Below are 22,563 nucleotides of genomic sequence, written 5' to 3'. Positions count from 1 at the left end.
TCTAGGTAGAAAGAGAAACAGGTGAGGGATTGAGACAGTAAAAATGGAAAGTGACCCAGTGACCTTAGTTTGGTACTGCTGGCAACATGATTTGATGTCTTTGTGACAGAGTAACAAAGAGAGTAGCTCTTAGCAGGATGATCTGGACAGGAGTGTTTTAATAAAGCTTTGCACATGTGTTGACATGTGGACATCCTGTAGTGACGTGTTGATGATGCCAAAGCTGGAGTTGTGGCCATTTGACGTGGCCTTAATCTCATCTCCTCTCAGCCCCCCTCCAGGTACTATTTAACATTTTGGTGCATTAGCCTTATTGCAAACCACAGCTGTAGAGCAGACACAGGAATACACCATCACACTCCTGAGTTTTACCTCTGTGCATTAAATATAGTTAAATCTAGTGCAAAGGCATCCATTAGCACACTATCTGATAACTTTATGGTATCTACCATGTCCTCCTCCATTTAAAAATACACATACAGAAGTGACATGATGATAATGCTAAAGTTAGGATTGCAAGGCAGCTGTGGGGGCTTAATATAAATCCTTTATTCCTTCTGGAGGATTAATTGTGCATGGATTTGAATGAAATTGAATGAATAGTGCATATTCTCAGACCAGGAGCTTCTTCCGTGTTCATCCTCAAAAGAAGGAAGAGAGGTAAATACTGTCATAGCTATATGCCTTGACAGTACAGTGCAACGCAAAATACATAGTGAGGATATGAACGTGCTGTTGTATTAGAAATACACATTTTAAATCCCTAGAAATAGTCTCTGAACTTTGGCTTTAATTAGTTCAAGTATGAGTACAGGCTAGTTCCTGAAGTGAAGAAACAGGTTTAATAAGAAAGGTTATTTACTGTAACAGTGACTGCTGAAATGTCTGATAGATTTGCAGATTATTTTTTTATATAGCTTTTTGAAGTATTCCATTATTTCTGGTGTCCACTCGTTCTCGCTGCACCATAGCCATCAGAGTGGATCGCGGCTGTTGTAGACAATACTTGTGAGTCCACCAGAAGTGACGCAGCACTTTACAGAAGCATCCCAGAAGTGTTTCAGGGAGCAGCTCTCCAATCTTCTCTGTGGAGAATAGGCGTCTGGTCTATTTTTGAGATAGGCAGATGGAGCAACCAGCCACGCACAGAGCAGATCAAGTTGGCCAGAAGTCAGACGCAGAAATGCCAAAGAGAATCCAGTCAATTTTTGTCCTGATCGTAAAACGGGACATAAGGGAAACAATTTGTAGCCAATTTACTCATGGTAAAAGCACATAAAACAAGAAATGTATAATGACCAAAAGGTCTGGCGGCAAAAGGCTCCGCTACAGAATCACTCCTGACCCAAACAGCCTCAAAGCTGCAATGTCTGGGGCGGTCGGTAGCGTAGTGGGTTAAGCGGCCGCCCCGTGTGTAGAGGCTACAGTCCTTGCTGCAGCTGGCCCCAGTTCAAATCCCGCATCGGACAGCCCTTTACTGCGTGTGATTCCCCCTCTCTCTGCTTCCTGTCTATCTTCAACTTAAAAAATAATCTTAAAAAAAAAAAAGGCACAATGTCACGTAGGTGTGCCTGCTGGAATGAAGGTGTAGACTACAGTTGTTGTGGTGGGGGCAGTTGTGTAGTGCAGATATATGAGTATACCTACTTATTTTTTGGGTATAACCATTTCTGAAACTCCTCTGATGCGCATCATCAAGCGGTGTTCTGCGAGTTGATTTTTTTTCATAGATAGTGGAATCATTTTCATGCGTCATTCAAGTAAGGACTGACAGATACTTATTTCTTCTCCAGAAACCACTACACCACTGGGTGGGGGTGTGTGAATACAATTTGTAAAACCTCCAGTTACTGTACAAGCCTACCATCCTAACCTTCTCCAACCTTCAGGCTACTGCCTCCCCATCTGAATTTTAACTGCCATATCTTAATCGCAGTCTCTCCTGGGAATACTAACAAGCGCTACACCTGCAAACATCTGGAGCCTGCCACTTCACAGTGCTAATCACTGCTAAGTCCCTATTTTCTATTCTTCAGGACCAGAGCATTAATACAGCATACTTTATTATCCACCTCTCAATTACTGATACAGAACAAAGCCCATTTCTTGCATAGTCCCTGTCTCCTCGTTAAAAGGAAGAAAAGCCTGTAAAAAAAAAAAGCCTCCCTGAAGGGCTGTGGAGGTGAGCAGCCTGCTGTTACAGATTTTCAGGAAACTGCTCTCAAGCTGAGCTATAAAGCTTTGTCATTGTAAAGACCAAGCTGGGGTTCTAGTAATACAGTACCACAGCACAAAAGTATGTGAAATGATATTCATAGATCCACATCTGTTATTGAATAGAAATGCATAATGCATCCCATGTCCTTGTCTACAGTAATGGTGCAATTTTAAGGAAAGTGGCAACACAGCCCCATGCATCACTGTATGTCTACATGGTATGTCACTGCAACTCCAGGACATTAACATATTAATGAACTGGAAATACCAAGAAAAAGCCTCCACGGCCTTGAGGCCACAGTAGTCTTTTTCATCCTACTTACTTATAATAGTAATGCTGCTTATGTGTATGCAGATATGATATAAACAATACATGCTTATAGAGAGAAATTATTTGTATTCATATACAGGTGTACTGGAAAAAAAGATGAAAGCAAAGACATTTTAACAACTCAGTGTCCTTTTGCAATGTAAAATACATTACATTTGAAGTTATAATAAAACAAGGTATAATAAAAAAGATATAAAAATAATTCATCAACTTTGCTCAAGTTAAATGATATTTGCAATGGGTGCAGTTTTCCCATAAAAAAAAGCGGTGGCACTTTTAATCATTGTTAAGGCCCTGTAATTGTTCCATTTTAGTGCAAGTTGACAGATATTATGGTGCTTGCTCAATATAATAGGCTATAAGTCTTTCAAATGTAACATTTCTCTATCATACTTAAAATGATGCCTGCCCATGGTCAGTATTATGTTCAGTCCAGACTGTGACAATGGATAAATTCATCTACAACCTGCAGTGGCATTAACAATTTTAAACCCTGTGAATCAAGAAAAAGCCGGTAGAAGTTCGGTATAAGACATTTGGATACAAATGACAAATAGATGTAGCCTGTTTACATGGTTTTCAAGCAGTTTGTCTCATCTGTAATGCTGAATGTATCCATAAACATTGTATTGTGTAATTTTTTTTCAGCCTGTCTTAGTCAAACAGGAAGCCTTTGTGTAAAAATTCCACACAAGTTGAAAAGAAATGTGTGTCATGTAACAACTGCTGAGATTGTCCACAGTCATCTTGTCAAATTCAGTGACGGAGAGAAATAGTCATGTCAGAAGAAGGTAAGACCAAAACTAAACGGCCCATTTTGAGGAGCTTGGGAGGAGAGTATGTAGGTATGGAGTTAAAGAAAGATGGATTGTATTTCTATATTTTTGGCAAATGATCATGTTACAAATTGCAAGTTGCTGAATTTCTGTCTATTGTCATTCAGTTTTGCATTTGGCTGGTAGTGAATTTGTATAGTCCATATTGTCATATTGCCTTCATGTCATTTATCTTGACAGGACTGTGACATTTAGAATCTTCTGCACAAGCAGGATACTTTTTATTCTCCCCCCAAAATCTTACTACAATAAAAACATCTGGTACAAATCATAGCCAAAACAAAGCATCCCTCAGAAGGTCTTCACGTGAGGATTACAAAGAAACTGTCTACGATGTGCCTCAGTTTGATTTTTCCATACGGTCCAATTACGCCTTTAATTGAGGCCAGCCTCGTTAATTAGCATGCAAGATAAATTGCTTTTGCTGGAAAAAGAAAATACAAGTGGAGGGTAAGAAGAGTTTAAGAGACACGTTGGACAAAATTAAAGAACAAAATGTGTCTGGAGGGGCAGAAACTATAATTGGCCAAATAAACAAAACAAAATCTGTTAAATGTTAACACCATCCTATTGCTGTTATGTGGAGTTTACCAGGGTGCTGGGCTTGGCCAAAGGGTATGTATTATGTCATTAATAAGAAACTGTCACATTCCCAGAAGAAATAATGTGCTGTGAGTGTGGCGTAATAAAACTTTCTTATACAGTACTACTAAATTACTGAGAATATAAGGGCAGAGCGATGATGATGTGCAACATAGGCTCACAACTGGACAACAGAGTACTGGTAACCAACCTGGGTTGTAAGGATATATATGGCAGCCCAGCTAACAAACTGAGCTAACATTAGCTAACAGCAGCTACAGTTTTCCTTGTTCTTGTTTTTCCCTTTACTGCCTGAAAATGCCTTGAAAGCATTTCTTTGGTTCTATTTGACATAAGCTTTTCTAAAAGGCCTGAGGCCTGTAATTCTTGGTTACTCATATGACATTCTTTTCCCCAAAACTGATAACAGCAAGATATTATTTTTACTACTTTTTACAGACACACTGTGTGTCCTTAAAGTGGGAAAAGATGTCATCATTTAGATAAATATATTCTATATTCATATCTCAAATCGGTTGGCTTTTAGAGGGATTCCAAGTTTAGGGAAATGACATTTATGCTGCCAGCTGGGTGGTTTCAATCGGTCTGTGACCTAGCCTGACACTGGAAGATAAGAGGGAGTCACATTTTATGTATTACGTCTAAAGGCACATGAGAGTCATTAGACAGAAGTCTTTAACATTAAACAGGTTAAATATATGTATACATATATGTATTTTACCTGAATCCTTTTTGGCAAGGTGAGGTGTCAGTGTCAAGAGGGGGAAAAAAAAGGGAAAAAGCCGGTTCATCTGCTCATGGCCAGTGTCAAACTTATCTCCTCTCAATGATCCCTATCGAAATGAGCAGCTTATATCTGTCTGAGGTTCACTATATTAATCTTGTCAAATGGATTCAGAGAGCAAAGATACTGCAGTCAGACATGAGGCTGAGAACAGAGGACCAGATGGCCTTGCAGATTGGAGGGGAAAATACAAAGCAGTCAGTAGATATAAAGAGTAGAAAGTGAGGGGTAAACATTTATCGCACTCAGTAAAGAAGGGTGAGAATGAGAATGGGAGAAGTATTTGTAGGAATGAGATGTCATGAAGAGAGATTCACAGAAGGGAAGCAGTCAGTGAAAATGACAGGATATGGTTTCTGCTGTCACAAGCTCTCAGATGTTAAGTCGTAGTGCTTTCCTCTACAACTTGCTGTCATTACATGAGCCAAAAACTCAGCTCCCCGTTGAATTATGCATGGTGGGGGCAAGTCAGGTATTAAGAAAACACATGTATGTAAAAAAAAAAAAGCACAGAGAGGACTGCAGCTACCCACAACCTTCACTGAAGAGCATTTAATTAGGGATGTTCCTGATGACTAATTTTGCTGTCAGTTAAATAGAAAATGAAATTCAGACTTAGACTACTAAGAAAACACTCAGAAAACAGTCAAAAATTAACAAAATCTAAAGACCTCGTAAACACACAAACCTCACAAACACATCTAGGCTTCACAAGTTACATAGCAAGGTATATCCTGTTACATGACAGCGAGGGCAGTCGGTTACATTATTGGCACGTTGGGATACTACTAAATTGTGTGACATATGGACAAAATCTTCTTGCTGGATAATGATGTGAATGATTATGAATTAAATTAAGAAGCTTTTCATGTAATTAGATGAAGAGACATAATTTGCCATTTTGGTGGCTGGATTAACTTTGTGATGTGAATGACCAAATGTAGATAGGATGGCATCAGAGATGATGTGAAGTTACAGAGGATAATGGTGCAGCTTTCAGAGAGCCGGTAAGCTAAGGCTTCGTTATCTAGCATCACCTGTCAGTCAGCATATAGAGAGCCTGACAGGTATTTTATAATGTGATTTCTAGTTTCTCACTGCTTAATGAGTTTGTAACTCGCCATACGTCAATTTCATCATCCTCAAACGGAGATTGTGAGAGATTTGATGATACAGAGTGACATAGGCTGTCAGAAACCCAAATCAGACTGCATTCATGAAATGACTATGACTATAACGTAACTTTCTAAAGTGGGAGGAAGATGACATCTTATACAATCAGCATGGGCATTAACGTTGGGATGGGGTTGCTGCCTGTTGGATGGCTGCAAAAATCTTACAACACAACAGTTAGCTGGCGTTATGCATCATTCAAATATGAATAAATAGTTTAACCAACTAGTATTTCTGGTGTCACCTAGCGAGAGTGGCAACATTTAGTTGAGTACATGACTAATTGTGCAAATCCACAGGGGGCAGTTTTAAAGGTTGATGTGACACTAGATGAAATTTAAATGTGAAATATAACTTTGTCTTCCATGACTGCACTGCTGAACAGTGCTAAAAATAACAGGTAGAGCAGCTATATTGTGGGAATATCCATAAAAGTCACCAACTGTGGCAGATCAGGCTGAGCTTAATAAATAAATAAATTACTCAAGTGAAAAAAATGACCTTCACATGAGAACTTCAGGGCCGTTGAAATTATTTCCACACAAATCTAGGTAGTTATAATGCCAGTGTGCTGTCATGTAATTTGCCAGATTTGATGATGCAACTTGAATGCACACATGCATAAAAACATTATTAGCCCGGTGAGCATATTTTTGACAACATGCAGTCAAATGTTCCATCGGTATTCTCAGTAGCTGGAAGATTCAATTATTTTTGCATTAATGTAAACTGGTGATATACAATATACAGTTGCCATATAATAAGTCGCAACCTCCTGGTGTGACTCTACAGATTTGATAAGGCCTTTTCTCAATTACCTCTCAGTAATGTTACAATATACTTTCTCTTTTCAAATATTATCTGGAATGAGATCATATTTGAGAAATTAAAGCATCTGTCTCTGTCACATTAATTAGGTTACATCGTGTGATACTGGATATTGAAGACCTACGGTAATTGGTCATGAGGTTATTAAAATAGAAGTCACATGTTAATAATAGGCACATTCACCCTGATATTCATTTTGTCTGTGAAACACGTTCAGCCAAGTCAGACATTCATAAAAACGAGAAAGACAGAGCAACAGAATTTCATTTTCTCTGTTCATTGGCCTTCATACTGTAGATGAGCAAAATAGTCCTTTGTACTGTTAAATGTTTTTCTATTTTTGATTCAGTCCCTTCATAAACAACGCCATGGGCGGATTAGTGTGTGAGATGTAAGAGCTCTAGTAATTTTTTGGGTAAACACTTCTTTACATAGATACAACTTTTCCTGGTGACAGACGGGGTAATCAGGGATAGTCACCAAACTATAATTTCTGCAGCTGTTCTCAATCAAGTTAGGCAGAGAGAGGCTTTGCTTCACAAGTTTTGAATGTTGGAGTTTTTTTAGTAGTGGTATGTTCTTGCTAAGAAACTGGAAAGTGAAAACCGAGTCAGAGACTCAAGGTTTTAGGATATGTCATAGTTCAGCTCTGTCTTGTACAAATTACATCTATATACAACTAAACAGCAAAAACATTTTGGGGGAAACATAATGTCAAACAGATTACATTTTCCATGAACATGTGTCACATCCAGTCCCTGCTCCGCCTACTCCAGTTTCCCGCCTTATGTTTGTCACACCCTAATCCAGGGCCGGTCCTAGCTATGGGCAATGTGGGCGGCCACCCAGGGCGCATTCTCCGTGGGGGGCGCACGAACGCCCGAAAAAGCCAAAACCCTCGGTAATTTTCGATACCGCTCATTAAGTTAGCGGAGCGGGCGCCCCGATAGCGGGGTGTTGACAAGGCAGAGGGGGGCGTCGGACAGACCAATGGGGGCGCACGCATTCCGGGGCACACGGCGCATCCAGGGGCGCACGGGCGGCCGTTCGGGCGCACGAGAAAATGTTCGCCTCGGGGGGGGTGTTCGCCCAGGGCGCAAATGTGGCCAGGACCGGCGCTGCCCTAATCACCTGTGTATTTAAACCCTTTGTTTCCCCTTCCCCAGTGCCAGATTGTTAGTGTACTATGTGTCCTACTCTCCAGCGTTTTCCTTGTGTGTTTCCCGGTTTTGACCCTTGCCTGTTTTTGGACACTGCCTTTGCCTCACCCATTTGGATTGTCTGCCTGCCTTATCTGACTGATCTCCCGTGTACTGAACTATTGCCTGTGATTAAAGACTGGTTGAGTCCTGTGTCCGTGCCTTGTAACAACATGATGAGGAAATGTTGTTGATTAACGTATCTACAGAAATACTGAAATGTTATATGGTTATGTTTAGGCCAAGCAGTAACCTCCGTGGCTGTGAAGTGAATCCAATGTGCAAGCGCCAAAAGAATTGCAGTTCTTTCAATGTCCACTTGAGCCTATCTCCATAATGTGTAAAATGCCCAACTTCACAGCAAAATGTTCACACAAAAAAACACTACAGCTAGTTTCCTCATTTACTACTGAGTTTGAATTTCTATTTAACTAACCTGTTCAAATTATATTAAGGTATAAAGTTATGCATAATCATTACCTTTATTGACATGTGGGTGCTGTTAAAGGAGGCTTGTTTGAGCACCCAAGCGTCATTCAGCCTGCCTCAGATCCACTGATGATCTTTTGCAGATTTTTAGATTAGATAAGATGTGGAGGAGGCAGGACTGCCATGACAGTGGCAGACGGAGCCACCACACTCTGGAAACCTCTGGGTGATATCATGAATACGACATCCATTCTTTATGCTGTCAATAGGCACAAAGTTGTGAAAGACTATGGACATGGTTGGATTGTAGATGCAAACTTGGTGTTCTGATCTTACAGTCCATGCAGGAACTGAAGGAAGACACAGAGAGGAGGAACGACATATAGTGCAAGACCCTGGATTGACTTGGACTGGGGGAGCTGAGATTAAATGGTCACTTGATGGTCACTTGACAGCTGGTAATGTAACCATGAAGCTCAAACACACATTTCGTCCAAATCAAAGTACACAATGTTCAACTAAGGCTTTATCTCAGTATAAACCTTTCATTATCGCTTTGTGCAATCAAGTGTGTGCATACAAGACGGATGCAGTATATTGATATTTCTGATTAAAAATACATCACATACAACATGTACACACCATGAAATATACACAGTCACATTGCACATATTATATATTATTCAACTAGAGCTGCTTCCAAATGTAGAATATAAATTTCATTCTTAAACTAATATGACAGCTTGACATCACTCTGCAGCAGTGATCATTCAAATTCAGAAGCCAGAAAACAGATTTAAAACTCACAGTTTATTTTCAGTACATTATCAGTACTGACTTGAAAAACCATGTCAAACTACACTTACATTGAACAATGAGTAAAGACAGTAAAGACAAATGTTGTAATATTTTAGTTGAAGGTCCAGTGTGTAACATTCGGGCAGCTCTATTTAAAGAATAATGGAATATAATTTTCATATCTATGCTGACAACCATCAAGCCATTTTTATTTGAGATAACTGTAGTTGTCCTAATTTTGGGACTGGTCAGCATGTATATATTCCCAATAAATCGAGCATCAGATGTGGTCTAAATATGAAGGTGAAGACGTTGTGACAACAAGGGTGAATTTGGAAAATATGTGGAAGTAAGGAGAGAGACAGAGACAGAGAAATGAAAAGGCAGGAGCTTTAAAAGCTTTGGAAGGATTTGGATCCAATAAGCCATCCAGAGGATTAAACCATGTTAATGCAATGGCTACAAAACCTGGACACAGTGCACACACACAGTGCACACACACACACACACACACATAGAGTGAAAGGGGGAGAGAGAGAGATGGTGGCATGTGAGCAGTATAAGCCTAAAAACTGTAGTATGTTAATATGGTACCACACAACACTGTTGTGGTGAGGCAGCATGTGCACAATACTGTGTCAGCACATTTTTAGGTATTTTTGTCAGAACAGTCCAGCAAGAGTATCAGCGTCCTTCAATGGTGAGGGTCAGTGATCTCTACAGTGTACTGCTAGTATCACCATTACATTTAAACATCTGACACACCACAGTTTATACCAGCATCAGTCAGATGTTATGTCTCCGAATGCAGCAATAGAGCGACCCATACAACTTTCTGTATATAATGACTCAATGTTCCAAGATGTTGCCCGGTAATTATTACTACAAATGAAGCATTGCATTTTAAATCTAATATATATTTTTTGCAGGGGTGTCAGCACTTTTTGTTCTTCTGGCCACAGTAGATTTAACCCTCTAAAAGGAAGTTTTATAAAAGCTCCTTGCATGAGGAGTTGTGCTGCAACTTCATTAAAGCCAATCTAAGGCCTCTATGCAAATTAATGGAACAAAATGTTCTCACGAGAGACAGAAATCCCCTGCAGAGCTGCAGCCTTGGTCTTGGCCTGCTGTCTACAGCTGTGACACACCTGATTTCTCAGTCATAAGATACAGTGTTGTGAATTTACAACAAGAGGAGAAATCCGGTAGAAAAACTTTGAGTAGGAATTTTCATTTTTGTATTTTTAAAAGGAATTCTTTCAGTATAGTACAGTATGAGTACGCAGAGTCAAGAGTCATGTTATCTGTATGCTCATAATTTATTCTGACAGGTGAGGGAGTAGGTAATGCTAATAGATAAACACTTATTATCTGTCCCTATATCATTAGCAATTTCCAGAGGGTTGGGTAATTGATGGTATAGTGCTGAAATGATGAGATTATTGCTGTTAGTCATTCAGTCAAGCAAAACTGAACTCCCACTCACTGAATATCTTCATATTTTTGGACTGTTGGTCAGACAAAACAAGCTATTTTGAGACAAAATCTTGAGCTCAGGGGAAATATGAATATTACTGCCAATATTACTGATCACAATCACAGTGATAAGCCTAACTTTCTCAGTAAAGTCACAAACAATTTACAAGGATTGTTGAACAATGACTGGCATGATCAACAATCCAAATGAATTGTTTTTGTTGTGTGCTGAAGATGAATTAGAACAGTCTCCCTTGATATATAAAAGCGAAACATGATAACATTAACAATTCATCATGGTTAAAATGCAATACTGTGACTCTCGGGAGAGAAAAGAGCAAATTGATTGTAGGATAAATGAAGGCAATGGGATCAGAGCTTTTGGGACAGCATGTCTCTTTGGCATTTAGTGATGAATACATTTCAAGCTGTGAAGAAATTAACCAAATGTACCGTAATGTCATCTTGTCAGAGACATGGAGGATCCCGGCACTCACATGTGAAGGTATTTCTCTAATAAGGAAAGGGAAAAAGATAAACTGTGCAGTGAATTCACCTCACTTTAAAAGTATAATTATTTAATGCCCTATGTATAGTAGCTTCTCCTGCATAATTACACTCTGTCCTCTCAGTCTTGAAACCTAAAATGCTTTACATAAGCAATGATAAACAAACACATACACTTCTATCTTCGACAGACAGAAAACTGCATAATTAGCTTTTATGTTTTCCTGACGATAATTGTTTGAATTTCAAATGAAATGTTTTATGCATAATGTGCTGCTACACTTAACATTAAATAATTCAAATATCATCAATGCAACTCAAGCTCATTGTTCACTACCACCATTTAAACTCAGAAAACACCTTGGTGTCTAATATCTAATTAACACTAAAATGGAATATGCAGTTTGATGGCGCTTCTTGAGACCATTTATTTGTGAAAATGGATTTGCATACACACAATATTAACAGCCGTCAACAGTCCTGTCTGGAACATCTGGGTGATCAATTTGAGTAAGTTGGTCCTAAGAGAGTACTACAGCGTGACACTTTAAGTGTCCTAATATGTAAATGAAAGATGGCTGTGTCATGCAAATTACTGCGACAAAATACATTTGTAAACTAGGCAGCAAACTAGAAGTCAAATACAACAGATGTGTTTATGTCTAATGATGCATATTGTTTGTGCTGTTAACTACTGTTAACACTTTTGACCAGGGTTAAAATGTGTGAAGGGTTGGAGTCAGTCAGTTATTGGTTGTAGTTTCTACTTATGCTTGCCGTTGCTACCATTAACCATTGCTACCCAGGAAGTAAATGGATATCCAGTCCAGTGAAAATGCGATTTTCTATTTCATTAGGGGTTTATGCTCTCAGATATTTGTCCATTTATGATTCCACCCTACAGAACAGTTTTATTTTAGGTAATACTGATTCAATCAATATTTTCAGAGGTCAGCCATTTGTTCAAAAATGTATTAAACCAGTTTTTTTTTTGTATCCCAGACTGTAAAAAAGTTAGGCTTTTAAACTTTTCACCCTTTAATGTTTTCAGTATGCCCTGATGAATGGGTAACTGTGTTGTATGTACGTCGAGCAGCTCAGTGGAGCAAAAAATCACTACCAGCTGCAGAAAGGATATTGATTTGTTTCTTTGAGTACAAAAATCAAGGAGGTACTATCAGTGTCACTGGACATTTAACGACAAGGTGCACAGTCACAGGTTCTGCCTTTTCACATTAAACATTAAAATGCGACTTAATTTTCCTCTGAAGAGCAACAAGCACCATAGTCTTTGGAAAAACAAAGCTGCTGTGTTATATGTAAAGAAGCTGCTTCACATGACTGTCAGTTTGCTCTTATGGATAGCATCGCAGAAGAGGTTTGTGCTCAGAGTGAAATTAATCCAGTGTGAAATCAAGAGTCCACTGTTGTACCTCAGGGAAGCCCACAGAGGACACTCATGATGCTGAGCATCGTGGCTATGTTCCATCAGTGCTCACTGGCCTGCAGGCAACATTGTGCATGCGTCTGCATGACAAAACATGCCCTGCCATCCATGCAACAACACAATACTGGTACATTTACTGTACTCCTGTTACATTCAAACTATTTAACATCGCATACAATGACATTTCTATTCGGATTCAGGTTTTGGCCTGAGCAAAGAAAAACCCTCCGAGATTTGCACAAAGGACAATTTCTGTCTCCCACAGCTTCATACTTTTTTTCTGTTTGACAGCTGCGTTCAGTCTAAATGCCTTGAGGATCCATCGTAGTTTAATCTGGACAAGGTCAAGGCGTGCTGTCTTTCTGTTGCCTATTAGCTGATTCTCCTGGCGGTTTCAATGTATCCAGCAAAAACATAAAGCAGGCCACTGTCTCATTAGCAGTGGCTCTCTAGTCCATTTCACAACTGGGTAGAAGATGCTAACGAAGGCATTATATGAAGACACAATATCACAATCCTGAGGGCTGGAGAAAAAACATGTACTGTACCTTATTGGAGGGACTGAAAAGATTCTTGTTGAGGTCAGAGCAGAGCAGGTTCAGAGAGGAAGAAATCCTGTAACACAGAGATAGCTCATCAGCTTCGTCATAACAAACCACACATAAAATTTAAAAAATATGTGTTCCTGCTAAACTGCTCTAAAGGTTAGATTTTTACTAGCCAGCATAGTTTTGATTTGTGAATAAGAACATTTTTATAGCGCTTTGTGAATGTGTTTCATTGTCTTCGAAACTGCTTATTGTCTCGACAACTTTTTACTTTATTTGGAAAATCAATTAGTTGTTCAAGATAGGCAAGCTGGCACATCTTGAGAGATAAAGCATTTCAATTAAAAACCATAGATTAGATTAGGAAAATGCTTCCTAAGGCAGTAAAACTCCAGGAAAGCCATATCATGAATCAGCAGAATTTTTTTCCACTTACATAATGACTTTTGGTTTTTGTTCACTAACAGTATGAAGGCACAACTTTTCAATGTACAATAAATCCAGTTGGCACTCTGAGCTTTTCTTTTGACTTTTTTTTTTTTTTTAAATATGTTTCATACCTGAAGGTAATATTCAGAGATTAGAGTGCAGCACAAACAGACCTTAACTAAGAGAAGCTAATGTCTGGGTAAAGTATATATTTTTTTCTAAGACAAACATACTACTGTGATTTATTAGAGCATCTTAGGACCACACATGACACAGGCAGCGCATGACAGACCCTAATTTTGGGATGCTGTTGGAGTCTTGTATTAAATATTATAGGATCCATCCATTGCTGCCTGGTGTCACCTAAAACATTAGACTATTTCTAGTGACAAATGTGTGTTTGACATAAGCAGAAATATCAAAGTGCTGTGGTTCAGTTGAAAAACAAGGACAACCTTAATTAACTTCTAGTCTATTCTGTTTTTCGGATCTCATCACACCTGGATGCATTTAGTATTCACATTTTAAGTTTAAAATAATCTAGTGTGAGTTTGTGTGTGCTAATCATGACACTGTGTTGTGAGAAGGTGCATTAAAATAGCAAGTGTTACACACAGAAAAATACCCTTCCTTTTAAATCTAAGTTGTGTCACAGGGCCTATTAAAAGTTTCAATTCCCCTTTGAAGTTTTCTTGTCTTACAACATTGGATCAAAGTAGATTTAATGCTGCTTTTTGTTAATTTAAGGTCAGGTCATTCTATCATTTTCGTTAGGGCTTTTAGAACCATTTCAGAACTTCACAGGTTTAACACTTGTGAGGTAATTGCATTCCATCTGGATTAAATCTCTCCAGAAACTCTTCTTGTTTGATGCAGGCCTGACTGTATTTTGGAGAGTCACATTGCTAAACATAATATACTGTAAATATTCAGACAAACCCCTTATAACAAACTAAACTGAAGAACTGAACTCTTTTCATAATGCTGTTTTATATACTAATATTAATATGATCAAGTTTAACTGAACTTGAATTGGGATGTATTGTTCATGTTTTGCAATCAACCACTTATTATTTTTAATAAAGATAGAAAGTATGACAGAAAACAAGTCAGAAAACAAATATGTTTTGTGTGCTTTCCCCGATATTTAAATCAGGAAGTAGTGACATATAATGTCATGTCACTTTAAAGTTTTTTTTTTTAGTATTATTTGAGTCAGGACAAGTATTAAAAAGAAGTTGCCTAGTCGCCTGTCCTTTTTTTCATCTTCCTTCACATGGTGAGAATCAATGATGATATCACAATGGTTATTGGATGTTTGCCACCAAGACAGGACTGATCGATGACCTAAACTGACCTTACCCTGACCTCTGCTTGATTAGAGAAGTTGTGGCTCCCCCGAGGTTTTCAAAGCTCTGATGCAGGCTAAATATCTGACCTCATACACTCCTACCATCATTTTGGGTTTTGCTAGTGGGTTCATCTTTCATTAGCCAGAGGTCAACTGTGGCATGTGTGTGCGTGTGTGTGTGTGTGTGTGTGTGTGTGTGTGTGTGTATGCAGCAGTATGTTCACTGAAAGTATTTGCATATGAGTGAATGGTACATTATACCTGTATACCTTTGTGAGGATCTATGTGTGTGTGTGATTCAATCAATAAACAACTGCATCTTTTACATAAGGGGGACTCAGAAATCAAATGAAACAACCCATCTGCTGGGACACAAAAAAATGCCTGTAGAGTAATTGGCAGCCTGCAGCCATAATCAAATGTGCTTATGGTATTCATGAGAGTGAATATTCGAGAGAGTGTTGAGGCCTATTTTCCCAGAGTGATATTAAAAACAACAAAAACAAGACCAAGATGAACATCTTAAAGATTTAAAGAAGAAAGTATGGATTTTCCAGTGCAAGTTCTAACACAAGATTTAGCTCAGATTTAGAGGTGCGGTGGAACTACATTGTTTGTATCTTGTTCAACAAATATATACACGAAGAAGGGGATGATGCAGTTTTAACTGACTGGGTGGTAACAGCTAGTGGCTATGATGAACTGAAATATCACAATAACAACAATACAATACAAATAAAGAACTGGATGGATTGGGTCACTCCAACTATCTGGAAATCCATTACTAAATGATACACTGAACTTAAAGTGTAGAGTTAGTTCAAACTGTTTAGTTTGAGAGGGGAAAAAACGGATCATGCTAACCTAACCAATGCTATTTGGTCTGTCAAATATTATTAAAATACAATGTTGTACTGTTTTTGTCAAATGCAATTTCAAAACTTCCCGATTAGATCATCATTATACAGCATTTTAATCATGCCAGGTATCATCCCATTATCTCTTTTATTCTTCACTTCAAACAGGAAGATCATTTTTTTGTGTAAGAATGTAAGAACTAGTTTGTGTGGTACAATGTGTTTTACTTCACTAATACATTATTAATCTAAACTTTTTTTTTCTCATGTGGTACCTTTAACTTCAAAGCACTATGTTGCAAACTGACTCTGTAAGTATCACTGCATATTTTGAGATCAATAACTCTGCCAATACTGTATTGATCCTTGAAAGTGCACACAGCTTTGCTATTTGTTTAGCTGAATTTGGATTCTTTGCCAGTCTCTGGTGCTTTTAAGGTCATCTGAGGAGAAAAAAAAAACATTTCTAGACTGAACAGCGATTAGTGACTAGTGTAGATCCTCACAGCAGAGTTTGACCGCAGGCCTGTTTTACCCATGTATGAGCTAAACCCTTCATTGTGTCTCATGCTGTTATGGCTTCTTGGGGCATGACGTGTGCAAACAGTAACAGTAAGTGCTAACCGGGAGGGCATGAATGCAGCAGGGGCTCACTGAGGCAACATTAGCCTGGTGCATTAACGTAGCTCTCCTGTGACACACTTTTTGCTGTCTGAGGCAGCCACTCTGAGCCACATCAGACTGTTTGACTACAGGCCACGCAGCCTCTCTGCTGCTCATCAGCCGCTCATCTCTGTCATCTCCCATTCAACTCTCCTTTCTCTTTCTGCTAACCCGTCGATGTCTTTGTTTCACCACTCTGTCTAATTGCTTTCTCATAAGCCCCGTGCAACATCTCTTTTTATCAGTTTGATTTTCTCTCTCCTTCTATCTTTTTGCTAACACTCACAGTTGATCACTCTTAATCCTGCTTTGATCGGACACACCAAGCTGCTTTGTAAATAAACAACAACACCCCCCTTCTTAGTTGAGCTTGGATTACAAAAGGCATAAAAAAGCAAATAGCGACTACACCGCTGAGAGATAGATGCGAAGACGTTTAGTTCAGAGAAGCAAACATGACATCATGTTGCTTTTTCTCTCTCTTTATCCGGCTCTCTTACAGTATGCGCTCTCATAGAAATGTGCACACTTCTGTATCAAATTTCTGCACATTGTCATCCTTTTCTACTTCCCAGCACGGCCCTTTATTCAGACTCAGGCAGTGCACCAAAGGAGTAGGTCCCCGTAATCCACTTTGGATGTGGAGGATTTACCCACTGTCCCTCTCTCCTGTCCTGTCAGTGATAGGAATGTAGCCTCAGCAAAAGTGCTTAAAGGTAACTTATCTAGAGCCAGGATGGTGGGTCATGGCTAGGTGAAGTCTCTGATAAAACCACAGAGGCATCAGAGGTGATACATAGGGACACTCACCTTCCAAAGTGTTTTGGAAAGCGCTGTGGGAGAAGCTTGAGGGTGATCTCTTTGTGTCAAAGTGTGATCAAATTAGAGGATGGTTGAGAGGGCAGTGCCAAGGACTTGGTCGATATTTCATATCACCCCATGGATATTTTATCAGCTTCTCTATTTACAGAGATAGTGACGGCTACTCAACAACCTCAAATTATTTTCACACCTAGACAAGACATTTTAAAATCACTGGGATACAGGATCCTCTGCTTGACATCAGCAAAACATATTTCCATTTACATGAAGTATGGGTCAGAGGTCACTCACTGTTTCCTTTTCCTTTTTGCTGTGAGAGCTCACAGTCAACCCTATTGGGGTCAAATATCTTACTGGTCATTGTTACAGTGAAACTGCAGCTGACTCCAGGGGGAACACCACAAGAGACTCATTTTAGTTTAGCCTTGCTCTGTGAGTGCTACTTTCTTGCTCTACTTCATGCTCCACTTCTTGTCCCCTATAAGTTATCTCTGGCATACTTAACTTCTTTAACTAGTCCATCATCACTGACAAATGTTCATGCTGTAAAGAGAGTAATATGCAAAAAAGGAAATGACCAGACCCGTAAAACAGGTTTTAAAACCATACAAATAACAACACAAGAGGATAAAGCTATTAAATATATAATGTATTGTACATGGATACAGTAGGGGATAGAACAGCCTACTTTGGTTTTGTATTTTTAGCCATGCTAGCAGGGTGGCTCCGGGGATGGCAGTGTCAGTGGGTTGATCAGTCTGTCCACCACTTTGGTCTAGATTGAAATATCTCACTATTTCATGGATTGCTGCAAAAGTTACAGAGGTACAGACGATCATAGTTTTCTGACTACAAGACAAATTAACTCTGGTGACCCTGTCTTTTTCCTCTGGGGGAACATGAGGATGACATTGTTTTGTGTGAAATGTCTCAACAATGCACTGCCAAAGAAGTTTGTGCACTCATAATATCCAATTAGCATGTTAGCAAGTTAGCATGTTAACACAAATTAAACTGAACTAAATTGATAAAGACAATAAATGTTGTACTGGTTAAACATTTGCAAGTTAGCATGATCATTTTGAGCATGTTAGCAATCATCTCATAGCACTGCTGTCAGGTACAGCCTTGCAGAGCTCCTAGCATGGCTGGCACCTTTGTTTTAAAATATATTGTCAGGGCATCACATATGTTGACCTACTGTATCTGTGCAGTTGAATTGTCAACAAAACGTGTTATTGATGTACATATTATGTCTATAATATAACGTTCTGCAGCTGCAGAGTTTAGCTAAAGGTCAACTACCTACGATGTAGTTTATTAAGACTCCGATCTGTGATTTATGTACAAACCTTTAAGAAATTACAATCTTTGTCATTATAGCTCCATGTTTTATGGTCTCATTGGTCAGTAAAAGATCAAGCTTAATTTCTAATCAATGTAAACATCTTATTGGCTAATGAACTATAACTCACTACAATGATTGCTTTCACATTACACCCATAAACAACCTCAACATATCGACCATGACTGGGGATGCAGTGTCTCTTCTCTGATTGCCCCCAGGAACCTCCTTACTATGGTAACGAACCCTAATGACCACCATTGTGGCAACAGCTGTAGTCGTAGCAACAGTTGGCTAAGGCAGCTCTTTAACACTGAGACAAAAGGAAGAGAGGGTGAGGAGGAAAGGAGAGCAGGAGGCTCTCTGTCAGCAGTCAGACAGGATGAGCATCTGTGTCTGGTGAACCCCTCTAAATCCATCCATCCATCCATCCATCCATCCATCCATCCATCCATCCATCTCTTGCTCACTTTCCACTCCGTATTCACATCTGTCCCTCCATGTTATTGCCCCATTTTCAATAGATAATTAACTGCTTAATGTTCTCCTCAAGCAAATGGATTTTCAGAGTCATAAATATACAGATCGTTACCATTATCACAATTATTTCTCTCTTTCTCTTGCTCTCTCTTCCAAGATTTACTCTCCAGTTCATCATGCAACACTGATAGGGCTACATTAACAATCCTGACAAATCCAGTGGCCATCCATCCAGAAACAAAACAGAAAAATTATGTTTTCATCAACCCATTTTTCACTCACCCAGCCTGGTGCTTCTTCCATTCTCTACATTATCTCTGCATTATCCGCATTTCATGTCTACATCTATTTCCCCCTTTACTCATTCTTTGATAGTGCACACTATCATTTGGTCCTCATATTCATTCACCCCTCTCCATCACTCAACCTATCATTTACTCTCCCATATCATACCTGCTCTGTCTCACCTATCAGTCTCCAGCTCTAATCTTTTTCCCTCCTCCTCTGTCTCTCCATCAGCACCTCCCCCTGGGCTCTGAGTGGCCCATCTACCCTACTATGAGCAAGAGTGTTGAGAGAGTCTGAAATATTGATGGCCCCAGGCGAAGGCCACCTCCAGCACACTCTGCAGGGGGTACAGCCCTGGACTGCTGTCACGTAGAGTCAGAGAGGGTGAACTTTAGCAAGGAGGACGGTTATGACACGGCAGATTGAGGTGAGATGGAGTGAAGCAAACAAGGAGAAATGATGGAGTGTGTGTGTGTATGTAAAATCCATGTTATCCCAGATGCCAGCTGGCTTCTTTGCATGCAACTGCTGATTTGCTTCCAGGTTATCTGGAGCTTCATCCAAAGCAGAGCGTGTATAGAGTGAGTGGACTCCTGAGCTGGACTCTTTCTATACATCGTTCACTAAACAGGTTTCTCCAAGAGTGTTGTTTAGCTCAGTTGGTAGAGCGTCCGCCCCATGTACAAAAGGCTTAGTCCTTGCTGCAGTGGCCCAGGGTTTGAATCTGACCTGCAGCCATTATCTGCATGTCATTCTCCATCTCTCTCTCCCCACATTCCTGTCACTCTTCAGCTGTCTCTATATACAATAAACGCTTGAAAAGGCCAAAAGAATATCTTAAAAAAAAAGAAAAACATGTTTCTCTAAGATTAGCTTCAACCCAAGCATGAGGTTTGCTTTGAGCTGTTTGCTTGTTTATGCACCCCTCCCCCTTTCCTTGCTCCTCTTTTCTGTTGTTTTCCACCATCTTCTTCCATCTCTGTTGGCATCTCTTCCCCCACAATCAAATCCTTGATTTTCTTCCTTCCTTCTCATTTTCTGCTTGTTAGTCACGCTCCTTATCTTTGTTTTAAAAATTGACATTGTTCTTCATGTTCCTGGCGCATTCTTCTCTGGGTGACTTTCTTGCTCTGGTGAAGGTGACCTTGCCAAAAAGACCTATTAGAATCACCATGGAGACAGCATCCTGTTAGATGCTTTGTGATGCTACGGAGAGAGGGGGCTTAAGGGGGGAGGGGGAACCAAAGAAAGAGAGTAGAAATGATAAAGCAATGGTGTCAAGGCAGCTTCACCACAGAGCTTATTTTCTGTGGTTCCTGATTCATGTTCCCATCACTCTGGTTTAGATTACTATAATATTGCCTCACACTATGTGTCTCTCCCTCTTTCTCAGTCTGTTTGAACTTAGGGCAAAAATGAAAAGCTGCCCTGTTAAAAAGAGAATTAAAGTAAATCAGATGTGAAGCAACGTGTGCCTTTCTTTTCTCTAAACCCTTGTTTCAGAGGATCTGTAAGTCTAATTGGCACAGTGAAATACCGCTCCTCTTATGGGAAGTGCTGACAAAGTTGAAATCTTTTCTCTCTACAATATAAATTCAGCTTGGCAGTATCTAACTAATGTCTAAACAATTCAGAAAAGTCAAAGTAAAATGTGTCAACATGCATTTAACTGAATATGTTAAAAACACAATCTGTCAAAAATATGTCAATTCCACACATATATTATTAAAAAAAAATGGTAACAAGTTAATGGATTCTCTTTCTTCTTCATGTGGTTAATGTAGTCAGATTTCCCGTCCTTTTAATCCTTTACAGTGAAGAAATAGGTTTTAATTTTAGTGTAGGGAGGCACCGGAGAATAGTGAAGCTAACCAGAAGTGTTGAAACTGCAGTTCCTTGAACTGCCACTTGAGGCTGGCTACAAAATGAGTCGAGCTCCCCACATTAAAATATCCAGCTTGACAGCAGAAATAAACATGTTTACAACCTGGTACAAAAAATGGTTTTGGTTCATGACAACTGTACTGGGGGTGATTTTTTATACAACTGACCCGTTCAAATTATTAAGGCTTTATTGAGGCTTAAAATTATGCATAATTAAGAGTATAGATGCTTTGACAGGTGAGTGTCATCACAGGTGACTTGTTTGAGCCTATGCCACACGTCCTTGCCCATTTTTGGATTCAAAAGAGTTGATGGAGTCAGGACTGCCAAGATAGCAGCGACCAGAGCAACCACTGGGTGATGTCATGGATAACGTACTGTATATCTTTTAGAAAGTCTATGGATTGAACACAAAAGTGCTAAATGACTGCTGTCCAGAACCACTCAGAACATTCTGAATGATTTTAATACATTCTGGATGGAAAGTACATCTGGTTAAGTACGGTTATATTTAGGAATAGCTTTATCCTCATTAGACTTTCACAAAAGGCCAATATGATTGATAACTTGGCCTCCAGAGTCAAAGACTGAGTCTGACCCTGCCACTGACCTGTCTACCTACATAAATATTATATTTCTTTTACTGGTACTGAATGTTGGCGCCGGACGTAAACTTCATAAACATCACATTGGCATTATACCTGGAGGACACTGATATGGTGATTCATTGCCCTTTTTGTCTTTATCAGCACAAATCTAAAACACAATGGGACAGACAAATTTGATCAGGCATAATTCAGCTATGTGAAGCAAAGCCTTTATATATTTAAATATTCATTGCTGTTCTTGTGTTGCATTCTTATTGTAACATTTTCCTTCCATGTAGTCGGACACATGAGACAGCTGAAATATCCAGTAACAGGAAGTCATTTGGATCAGCAGAAAAAGAAAACATGGTTTCTTCACTTGCAAATCCTCAGTTGTTGTGTAGGGAGATGTGATCAGGCCTGCAATGTGTCACTCTCACAGCTGTAGGCAGAAACATTCACAGCTGCCTGTCAAAATTAGGGCATTAACTCTAAATGTAAATGCAAATATGTTACTGAGGCATAAAAACTTCAGTTGTTATTTGTAACAATTTTATAATGAATTCAAGAGGACCACAGGCAGGTTTGATCTGCGTCAAAGCTCTCAGAGCAGCGAGCTTCACAGTTTTGTGTCAGTTTTGCTGCATTGTAGTGTATAATCTGCCATGGATGGGACCATAT

The 22,563-nt window shown here is 39.3% G+C and overlaps 1 protein-coding gene across 1 annotated transcript in view; it reads right to left on the bottom strand.

The window, feature by feature from the left end:
* The window catches only part of dlgap4b (discs, large (Drosophila) homolog-associated protein 4b), a 99,786-nt gene that overhangs the window by 56,293 nt on the left and 20,930 nt on the right, over positions 1-22,563 (bottom strand). Inside the window, exon 2 of the mRNA XM_027279549.1 lies at positions 13,177-13,243. The gene's annotated coding sequence lies outside the window, so the exon portion shown is untranslated. The remainder of the gene's footprint in view (positions 1-13,176; positions 13,244-22,563) is intronic.

Source organism: Larimichthys crocea, chromosome VI (assembly GCF_000972845.2).
Source record: "Larimichthys crocea isolate SSNF chromosome VI, L_crocea_2.0, whole genome shotgun sequence".
Lineage (NCBI taxonomy): Eukaryota > Metazoa > Chordata > Actinopteri > Sciaenidae > Larimichthys > Larimichthys crocea.
Note: the sequence above shows the minus strand (reverse complement) of the source record. Positions and strands in the feature narration are given on the sequence as shown.